Source organism: Odontesthes bonariensis, chromosome 11 (genome assembly GCF_027942865.1).
Source record: "Odontesthes bonariensis isolate fOdoBon6 chromosome 11, fOdoBon6.hap1, whole genome shotgun sequence".
NCBI classification, from domain to species: domain Eukaryota; kingdom Metazoa; phylum Chordata; class Actinopteri; order Atheriniformes; family Atherinopsidae; genus Odontesthes; species Odontesthes bonariensis.
In genome coordinates this window covers 5,356,428-5,367,411 of record NC_134516.1, presented here as the reverse complement: position 1 = coordinate 5,367,411, position 10,984 = coordinate 5,356,428, and positions in this window count along the sequence as shown.

Here is a 10,984-nt window from a genome sequence, read left to right as displayed (position 1 = left end):
TCCTCCCCCTGAGAGACTCCTCCCCCTAAGAGACTCCTCCCACTGAGAGACTCCTCCCACTGAGGAAGAGACTCCTCCCCCTAAGACAGAGACTCCTCCCCCTGAGGCAGAGACTCCTCCCCCTGAGGCAGAGACTCCTCCCACTAAGAGACTCCTCCCCCTAAGAGACTCCTCCCCCTAAGAGACTCCTCCCCCTAAGACAGAGACTCCTCCCACTGAGGCAGAGACTCCTCCCACTGAGGCAGAGACTCCTCCCACTAAGAGACTCCTCCCCCTAAGAGACTCCTCCCCCTAAGAGACTCCTCCCCCTGAGAGACTCCTCCCCCTAAGAGACTCCTCCCCCTGAGAGACTCCTCCCCCTGAGAGACCCCTCCCCCTAAGAGACTCCTCCCCCTGAGAGACTCCTCCCCCTAAGAGACTCCTCCCCCTAAGAGACTCCTCCCCCTGAGAGACTCCTCCCCCTGAGAGACTCCTCCCCCTAAGAGACTCCTCCCACTGAGAGACTCCTCCCCCTGAGGCAGAGACTCCTCCCACTAAGACAGAGACTCCTCCCCCTGAGGCAGAGACTCCTCCCCCTAAGAGACTCCTCCCACTGAGGCAGAGACTCCTCCCACTGAGGCAGAGACTCCTCCCCCTGAGAGACTCCTCCCCCTAAGAGACTCCTCCCCCTAAGAGACTCCTCCCACTGAGAGACTCCTCCCCCTGAGGCAGAGACTCCTCCCACTAAGACAGAGACTCCTCCCCCTGAGGCAGAGACTCCTCCCCCTAAGAGACTCCTCCCACTGAGGCAGAGACTCCTCCCACTGAGGCAGAGACTCCTCCCCCTGAGAGACTCCTCCCCCTAAGAGACTCCTCCCCCTAAGAGACTCCTCCCTCTAAAACAGAGACTCCTCCCCCTGAGGCAGAGACTCCTCCCCCTAAGAGACTCCTCCCTCTAAAACAGACACTCCTCCAACTAAGACAGAGACTCCTCCCCCTGAGGCAGAAACTCCTCCCACTGAGGCAGAGACTCCTCCCCCTGAGAGACTCCTCCCCCTAAGAGACTCCTCCCACTGAGAGACTCCTCCCACTGAGGAAGAGACTCCTCCCCCTAAGACAGAGACTCCTCCCCCTGAGGCAGAGACTCCTCCCCCTGAGGCAGAGACTCCTCCCACTAAGAGACCCCTCCCCCTAAGAGACTCCTCCCCCTGAGAGACCCCTCCCCCTGAGAGACTCCTCCCCCTAAGAGACTCCTCCCCCTGAGAGACCCCTCCCCCTAAGAGACTCCTCCCCCTGAGAGACTCCTCCCCCTAAGAGACTCCTCCCCCTAAGAGACTCCTCCCTCTAAAACAGACACTCCTCCAACTAAGACAGAGACTCCTCCCCCTGAGGCAGAGACTCCTCCCACTGAGGCAGAGACTCCTCCCCCTGAGAGACTCCTCCCCCTAAGAGACTCCTCCCACTGAGAGACTCCTCCCCCTGAGGCAGAGACTCCTCCCACTGAGGCAGAGACTCCTCCCACTAAAAGACTCCTCCCCCTGAGAGACTCCTCCCCCTAAGAGATTCCTCCCCCTAAGACAGAGACTCCTCCCCCTAAGACAGAGACTCCTCCCCCTAAGATAGATACTCCTCCCCCTGAGGCAGAGGCTCCTCCCCCTAAGAGACTCCTCCCCCTAAGACAGAGACTCCTCCCCCTGAGGCAGAGACTCCTCCCACTAAGAGACTCCTCCCCCTAAGAGACTCCTCCCTCTAAAACAGAGACTCCTCCCCCTGAGGCAGAGACTCCTCCCCCTGAGGCAGAGACTCCTCCCACTGAGGCAGAGACTCCTCCCCCTGAGAGACTCCTCCCCCTAAGAGACTCCTCCCCCTAAGAGACTCCTCCCCCTGAGAGACTCCTCCCCCTAAGAGACTCCTCCCCCTAAGACAGAGACTCCTCCCCCTAAGACAGAGACTCCTCCCCCTAAGATAGATACTCCTCCCCCTGAGGCAGAGGCTCCTCCCCCTAAGAGACTCCTCCCCCTAAGACAGAGACTCCTCCCCCTGAGGCAGAGACTCCTCCCACTAAGAGACTCCTCCCCCTAAGAGACTCCTCCCCCTGAGGCAGAGACTCCTCCCCCTAAGAGACTCCTCCCTCTAAAACAGACACTCCTCCAACTAAGACAGAGACTCCTCCCCCTGAGGCAGAGACTCCTCCCACTGAGGCAGAGACTCCTCCCCCTAAGAGACTCCTCCCCCTAAGAGACTCCTCCCACTGAGGAAGAGACTCCTCCCCCTAAGAGACTCCTCCCCCTGAGAGACTCCTCCCCCTAAGAGACTCCTCCCCCTAAGAGACTCCTCCCCCTGAGAGACTCCTCCCCCTGAGAGACTCCTCCCCCTGAGAGACTCCTCCCCCTGAGAGACTCCTCCCCCTAAGAGACTCCTCCCCCTGAGAGACTCCTCCCCCTAAGACAGAGACTCCTCCCCCTGAGACAGAGACTCCTCCCCCTGAGACAGAGACTCCTCCCCCTGAGACAGAGACTCCTCCCCCTAAGACAGAGACTCCTCCCACTGAGAGACTCCTCCCCCTAAGATAGAGACTCCTCCCCCTGAGGCAGAGACTCCTCCCCCTGAGGCAGAGACTCCTCCCACTGAGGCAGAGACTCCTCCCCCTGAGAGACTCCTCCCCCTAAGAGACTCCTCCCCCTGAGAGACTCCTCCCCCTAAGAGACTCCTCCCCCTAAGACAGAGACTCCTCCCCCTAAGATAGATACTCCTCCCCCTGAGGCAGAGGCTCCTCCCCCTAAGAGACTCCTCCCCCTAAGACAGAGACTCCTCCCCCTGAGGCAGAGACTCCTCCCCCTGAGGCGGAGACTCCTCCCCCTAAGAGACTCCTCCCCCTGAGGCAGAGACTCCTCCCCCTAAGAGACTCCTCCCTCTAAAACAGAGACTCCTCCCCCTGAGGCAGAGACTCCTCCCCCTGAGGCAGAGACTCCTCCCACTGAGAGACTCCTCCCACTGAGAGACACCTCCCCCTGAGATAGAGACTCCTCCCCCTGAGACAGAGACTCCTCCCCCTGAGAGACTCCTCCCCCTGAGACAGAGACTCCTCCCACTAAGAGACTCCTCCCCCTAAGACAGAGACTCCTCCCCCTGAGAGACTCCTCCCCCTGAGACAGAGACTCCTCCCCCTGAGGCAGAGACTCCTCCCACTAAGAGACTCCTCCCCCTAAGAGACTCCTCCCTCTAAAACAGAGACTCCTCCCCCTGAGGCAGAGACCCCTCCCCCTAAGAGACTACTCCCCCTGAGGCAGAGACTCCTCCCACTAAGAGACTCCTCCCCCTAAGAGACTCCTCCCCCTAAGAGACTCCTCCCACTGAGGCAGAGACTCCTCCCACTGAGGCAGAGACTCCTCCCCCTGAGAGACTCCTCCCCCTAAGAGACTCCTCCCCCTAAGAGACTCCTCCCTCTAAAACAGAGACTCCTCCCCCTAAGGCAGAGACTCCTCCCCCTAAGAGACTCCTCCCCCTGAGAGACTCCTCCCCCTAAGAGACTCCTCCCCCTGAGAGACTCCTCCCCCTAAGAGACTCCTCCCCCTAAGACAGAGACTCCTCCCCCTAAGACAGAGACTCCTCCCCCTGAGGCAGAGACTCCTCCCCCTGAGGCGGAGACTCCTCCCCCTAAGAGACTCCTCCCCCTGAGGCAGAGACTCCTCCCCCTAAGAGACTCCTCCCCCTGAGGCAGAGACTCCTCCCCCTAAGAGACTCCTCCCCTAATGACAGAGACTCCTCCCCCTGAGGCAGAGACTCCTCCCCCTGAGGAAGAGACTCCACCCCCTAACAGACTCCTCCCCCTAAAACAGAGACTCCTCCCCCTGAGGCAGAGACTCCTCCCCCTGAGGCAGAGACTCCTCCCACTGAGAGACTCCTCCCACTGAGAGACTCCTCCCCCTAAGATAGAGACTCCTCCCCCTGAGACAGAGACTCCTCCCCCTGAGAGACTCCTCCCCCTAAGAGACTCCTCCCCCTAAGACAGAGACTCCTCCCCCTAAGACAGAAACTCCTCCCCCTGAGGCAGAGACTCCTCCCCCTGAGGCGGAGACTCCTCCCCCTAAGAGACTCCTCCCCCTGAGGCAGAGACTCCTCCCCCTAAGAGACTCCTCCCCCTGAGGCAGAGACTCCTCCCCCTAAGAGACTCCTCCCTCTAAAACAGACACTCCTCCAACTAAGACAGAGACTCCTCCCCCTGAGGCAGAGACTCCTCCCCCTGAGGCAGAGACTCCTCCCACTGAGAGACTCCTCCCACTGAGAGACTCCTCCCCCTAAGATAGATACTCCTCCCCCTGAGGCAGAGGCTCCTCCCCCTAAGAGACACCTCCCCCTAAGATAGAGACTCCTCCCCCTGAGACAGAGACTCCTCCCCCTGAGAGACTCCTCCCCCTGAGACAGAGACTCCTCCCACTAAGAGACTCCTCCCCCTAAGACAGAGACTCCTCCCCCTGAGACAGAGACTCCTCCCCCTGAGGCAGAGACTCCTCCCACTAAGAGACTCCTCCCCCTAAGAGACTCCTCCCTCTAAAACAGAGACTCCTCCCCCTGAGGCAGAGACCCCTCCCCCTAAGAGACTCCTCCCCCTGAGGCAGAGACTCCTCCCCCTAAGAGACTCCTCCCTCTAAAAATGAGACTCCTCCCCCTGAGGCAGAGACTCCTCCCACTGAGGCAGAGACTCCTCCCCCTGAGAGACTCCTCCCCCTAAGAGACTCCTCCCCCTAAGAGACTCCTCCCTCTAAAACAGAGACTCCTCCCCCTGAGGCAGAGACTCCTCCCCCTGAGGCAGAGACTCCTCCCACTAAGACAGAGACTCCTCCCCCTGAGGCAGAGACTCCTCCCCCTAAGAGACTCCTCCCCCTGAGGCAGAGACTCCTCCCCTAATGACAGAGACTCCTCCCCCTAAGAGACTCCTCCCCCTGAGAGACTCCTCCCTCTAAGAGACTCCTCCCCCTAAGACAGAGACTCCTCCCCCTGAGGCAGAGACTCCTCCCCTAATGACAGAGACTCCTCCCCCTAAGAGACTCCTCCCCCTAAGAGACTCCTCCCACTGAGAGACTCCTCCCACTGAGGAAGAGACTCCTCCCCCTAAGACAGAGACTCCTCCCCCTGAGGCAGAGACTCCTCCCCCTGAGGCAGAGACTCCTCCCACTAAGAGACCCCTCCCCCTAAGAGACTCCTCCCCCTGAGAGACCCCTCCCCCTGAGAGACTCCTCCCCCTAAGAGACTCCTCCCCCTGAGAGACCCCTCCCCCTAAGAGACTCCTCCCCCTGAGAGACTCCTCCCCCTAAGAGACTCCTCCCCCTAAGAGACTCCTCCCTCTAAAACAGACACTCCTCCAACTAAGACAGAGACTCCTCCCCCTGAGGCAGAGACTCCTCCCACTGAGGCAGAGACTCCTCCCCCTGAGAGACTCCTCCCCCTAAGAGACTCCTCCCACTGAGAGACTCCTCCCCCTGAGGCAGAGACTCCTCCCACTGAGGCAGAGACTCCTCCCACTGAGGCAGAGACTCCTCCCACTAAAAGACTCCTCCCCCTGAGAGACTCCTCCCCCTAAGAGATTCCTCCCCCTAAGACAGAGACTCCTCCCCCTAAGACAGAGACTCCTCCCCCTAAGATAGATACTCCTCCCCCTGAGGCAGAGGCTCCTCCCCCTAAGAGACTCCTCCCCCTAAGACAGAGACTCCTCCCCCTGAGGCAGAGACTCCTCCCACTAAGAGACTCCTCCCCCTAAGAGACTCCTCCCTCTAAAACAGAGACTCCTCCCCCTGAGGCAGAGACTCCTCCCCCTAAGAGACTCCTCCCTCTAAAACAGACACTCCTCCAACTAAGACAGAGACTCCTCCCCCTGAGGCAGAGACTCCTCCCACTGAGGCAGAGACTCCTCCCCCTGAGAGACTCCTCCCCCTAAGAGACTCCTCCCCCTAAGAGACTCCTCCCCCTGAGAGACTCCTCCCCCTAAGAGACTCCTCCCCCTAAGACAGAGACTCCTCCCCCTAAGATAGATACTCCTCCCCCTGAGGCAGAGGCTCCTCCCCCTAAGAGACTCCTCCCCCTAAGACAGAGACTCCTCCCCCTGAGGCAGAGACTCCTCCCACTAAGAGACTCCTCCCCCTAAGAGACTCCTCCCCCTGAGGCAGAGACTCCTCCCCCTAAGAGACTCCTCCCTCTAAAACAGACACTCCTCCAACTAAGACAGAGACTCCTCCCCCTGAGGCAGAGACTCCTCCCACTGAGGCAGAGACTCCTCCCCCTAAGAGACTCCTCCCCCTAAGAGACTCCTCCCACTGAGGAAGAGACTCCTCCCCCTAAGACAGAGACTCCTCCCCCTGAGAGACTCCTCCCCCTAGGCAGAGACTCCTCCCACTAAGAGACTCCTCCCCCTAAGAGACTCCTCCCCCTGAGAGACTCCTCCCCCTAAGAGACTCCTCCCCCTAAGACAGAGACTCCTCCCCCTAAGATAGATACTCCTCCCCCTGAGGCAGAGGCTCCTCCCCCTAAGAGACTCCTCCCCCTAAGACAGAGACTCCTCCCCCTGAGGCAGAGACTCCTCCCCCTGAGGCGGAGACTCCTCCCCCTAAGAGACTCCTCCCCCTGAGGCAGAGACTCCTCCCCCTAAGAGACTCCTCCCCCTAAGACAGAGACTCCTCCCCCTGAGGCAGAGACTCCTCCCCCTGAGGCAGAGACTCCTCCCCCTAAGAGACTCCTCCCCCTGAGGCAGAGACTCCTCCCCCTAAGAGACTCCTCCCCCTGAGGCAGAGACTCCTCCCCCTAAGAGACTCCTCCCTCTAAAACAGACACTCCTCCAACTAAGACAGAGACTCCTCCCCCTGAGGCAGAGACTCCTCCCACTGAGGCAGAGACTCCTCCCCCTAAGAGACTCCTCCCTCTAAAACAGAGACTCCTCCCCCTGAGGCAGAGACTCCTCCCCCTGAGGCAGAGACTCCTCCCACTGAGAGACTCCTCCCACTGAGAGACTCCTCCCCCTAAGATAGATACTCCTCCCCCTGAGGCAGAGGCTCCTCCCCCTAAGAGACACCTCCCCCTAAGATAGAGACTCCTCCCCCTGAGACAGAGACTCCTCCCCCTGAGAGACTCCTCCCCCTGAGACAGAGACTCCTCCCACTAAGAGACTCCTCCCCCTAAGACAGAGACTCCTCCCCCTGAGAGACTCCTCCCCCTGAGACAGAGACTCCTCCCCCTGAGGCAGAGACTCCTCCCCCTGAGACAGAGACTCCTCCCCCTAAGACAGAGACTCCTCCCCCTGAGAGACTCCTCCCCCTGAGGCAGAGACTCCTCCCACTAAGAGACTCCTCCCCCTAAGACAGAGACTCCTCCCCCTAAGACAGAGACTCCTCCCCCTGAGACAGAGACTCCTCCCCCTGAGGCAGACACTCCTCCCACTAAGAGACTCCTCCCCCTAAGAGACTCCTCCCTCTAAAACAGAGACTCCTCCCCCTGAGGCAGAGACTCCTCCCCCTAAGAGACTCCTCCCCCTGAGGCAGAGACTCCTCCCCCTAAGAGACTCCTCCCTCTAAAACAGAGACTCCTCCCACTGAGGCAGAGACTCCTCCCCCTGAGAGACTCCTCCCCCTAAGAGACTCCTCCCACTGAGAGACTCCTCCCACTGAGGAAGAGACTCCTCCCCCTAAGAGACTCCTCCCTCTAAAACAGAGACTCCTCCCCCTGAGGCAGAGACTCCTCCCCCTGAGGTAGAGACTCCTCCCCCTAAGAGACTCCTCCCCCTAAGAGACTCCTCCCTCTAAAACAGAGACTCCTCCCCCTGAGGCAGAGACTCCTCCCCCTGAGGCAGAGACTCCTCCCACTAAGACAGAGACTCCTCCCCCTGAGGCAGAGACTCCTCCCCCTAAGAGACTCCTCCCCCTTTGGCAGAGACTCCTCCCCTAATGACAGAGACTCCTCCCCCTAAGAGACTCCTCCCCCTGAGAGACTCCTCCCTCTAAGAGACTCCTCCCCCTAAGACAGAGACTCCTCCCCCTGAGGCAGAGACTCCTCCCCTAATGACAGAGACTCCTCCCCCTAAGAGACTCCTCCCCCTGAGAGACCCCTCCCCCTGAGAGACTCCTCCCCCTGAGGCAGAGACTCCTCCCCTAATGACAGAGACTCCTCCCCCTAAGAGACTCCTCCCCCTGAGAGACTCCTCCCCCTAAGAGACTCCTCCCCTAATGACAGAGACTCCTCCCCCTAACAGACTCCTCCCCCTAAGACAGAGACTCCTCCCACTGAGGCAGAGACTCCTCCCAGACTCCTGGGAGTGCTAGTGCACGTGTGTGTGCACGTGTGTAGGTGCACGTGCTAGTGCACGTTTATGCGTGTGCAAGTGCGTGTGCACGTTTATGCGTGTGCACGTGCGTGTGCACGTTTATGCGTGTGCACGCGTGTGTCTAAGTGTGTGCACGTGTGTAGTAGCATGTGCACGTGTGTGTGTAAGTGTGTGTGTGCACGTGCTAGTGCATGTGTGTGCACGTGTGTGCGCATGTGTGTGCACGTGCTAGCGCACGTGTGTGTGTAAGTGTTTTTGTGCATGTGTGTGTGTGCAAGTGTGTGCACGTGTGTAGGTGTACGTGCGTGCACGTGTGTGCACGTGTGTGTGCACGTGTGTAGGTGCACGTGTGTGTGCATATGTGTATGCATGTGCACGTGCTAGTGCACGTGTGTGTGTGCACGTTTATGCGTGTGCACGTGTGTGCACGTGCTAATGCACGTGCGTGTGCACATGTGTAGGTGCACGTGCGTGTGCACGTGTGTAAGTGTGTGCACGTGTGTGTGCATATGTGTATTAATGTGCACGTGCTAGTGCACGTGTGTGTGCACGTTTGTGTGCACGTAAATGCGTGTGCACGCGTGTAGGTGCACGTGCGTGTGTACGTGTGGGCTCAAACATTGAGCTGTCGGAACAAAGGGTGAATTTAATCTGGAACAAAGACATTTCGGACGAGTGGGCTGTAGGATCAATGGGAAATTTTCGGAATATTGACGGGTCGGACCAAAGGGGCGTCGGAGAAATGACATGTTACCAAAAACGGACAGGACTTGGGCTCCAGGAAAAGCCAAAAACCTGTTTTCACCAGTACAATTAGTCAATAACTCCTGGAACTTTGGATTACGGACCATTTTGGAACTTGGACCACGGAGAAACTTTCCCACTGCGCGCTGGAGGACAGCAGGAACTGTCGCCGTTACACGCCGAAAATTGTTAGACAAAGGAAGAAAGGAACCAGTCGTTTGAGGGTATGTACGGCAAAATGCCAGAAGATTAGGAACTTTTTCGTTGGAGAAAAATATTTGGATTATTTAGAAGCAAGTTTGGTTCGTGTTTTTTTTTTTTTTTTTTTTGTGATTTAATTAACGACCAAACAATTGGAAGCACCAAAAGCAGTTTATTTTTGGAAGGAAACCCGACATTTAAGTTTGAAAGGAAAGGAAAAAACACACACAAATCATTTTTTAACCAAAAATCTGTATTTCGTCTTAACTCCGGAAAAGAACGCTATTCCTGGGTTTCTTTCTCAAACAAGCCGACCCCGGGTTAGGACGATTTCAGACCAGAGCGTGGCAGCGAGACAACGGCAGTTATCAGGCGCTGTGTTCTACTTGGCTTTTCACACCGGACAGTCTGCGGCCGCGGTAGTTCCGCTCCAGCCCTGTCTGCATTCCCCATCCATTTCAACGGGACACCGCCGGCCGCCGCCGGCCGCTGCCGTCCAAATTCCGCTCGAGTTCTATTTTCCAAAAGCAGCGCGGGACGGAGGCGTCTCCCGCGCCGCTACTGCCCGACTACCGCCGCGTCTGTGTGCAAGGACAGATCTGTTTCCATGTATTTTCACCTCCGCCGGTGAAAATCGCTTCCGTTCCGCCACGCTTTGCCGCACTGCTTTGAAACGGCCCTAAGGGTTAAGGAGAACCGAGCTCCAGGCCCTCCATCCACACCTGTGTACCCACACTTAAGCACCCCTCCCCGGCCTAACGATCCAGTCCGCACCGCCTGGAGCTCCACGCCCCTGGTACTGTAAAAAAAAAAAAAAAACGAGCTCCAGGCCAACCATCCACACCTGTGTACCCACACTTAAGCACCCCTCCCCGGCCTAACGATCCAGTCCGCACCCCCTGGAGCTCCACGCCCCTGGTATTGTAAAAAGAAGAAAAAAAGATTATAAAGAACCGAGCTCCAGGCCCTCCATCCACACCTGTGTACCCACACTTAAGCACCCCTCCCCGGCCTAAGAATCCAGTCCGCACCCCCTGGAGCTCCACGCCCCTGGTATTGTAAAAAGAAGAAAAAAAGATTATAAAGAACCGAGCTCCAGGCCCTCCATCCACACCTGTGTACCCACACTTAAGCACCCCTCCCCGGCCTAAGAATCCAGTCCGCACCCCCTGGAGCTCCACGCCCCTGGTATTGTAAAAAGAAGAAAAAAAGATTATAAAGAACCGAGCACCAGGCCCTCCATCCACACCTGTGTACCCACACTTAAGCACCCCTCCCCGGCCTAACGATCCAGTCCGCACCCCCTGGAGCTCCACGCCCCTGGTACTATAAAAAAAAAAAGAACCGGGCTCCAGGCCCTCCATCCACACCTGTGTACCCACACTTAAGCACCCCTCCCCGGCCTAACGATCCAGTCCGCACCCCCTGGAGCTCCACGCCCCTGGTACTATAAAACACTTTTTTTTTTAGTCACCAGGCTGCCTGGTCCAGGCACACTCACCTGAACTCAAGCAGCCCTTCCCGGGCATGGACTCTGGTCCTTCCCGACCAGAGCTCCATGTAATTTTTTATTTTATTTTTTTTAAGAGTCACCAGGCTCCAGGGCCTCTGCAAGTGATTTAGCAGCAGGTTCTCCACAAACATGCGGTGCGCGATAGGAGAGGGGCGACCGTCCTCCGGCCGCACCCCAGCCCCGTCACGAACGGCTCTCCGCACCGGCCGAAGCCGGCTACCCGAGACCGGCCGAAGATC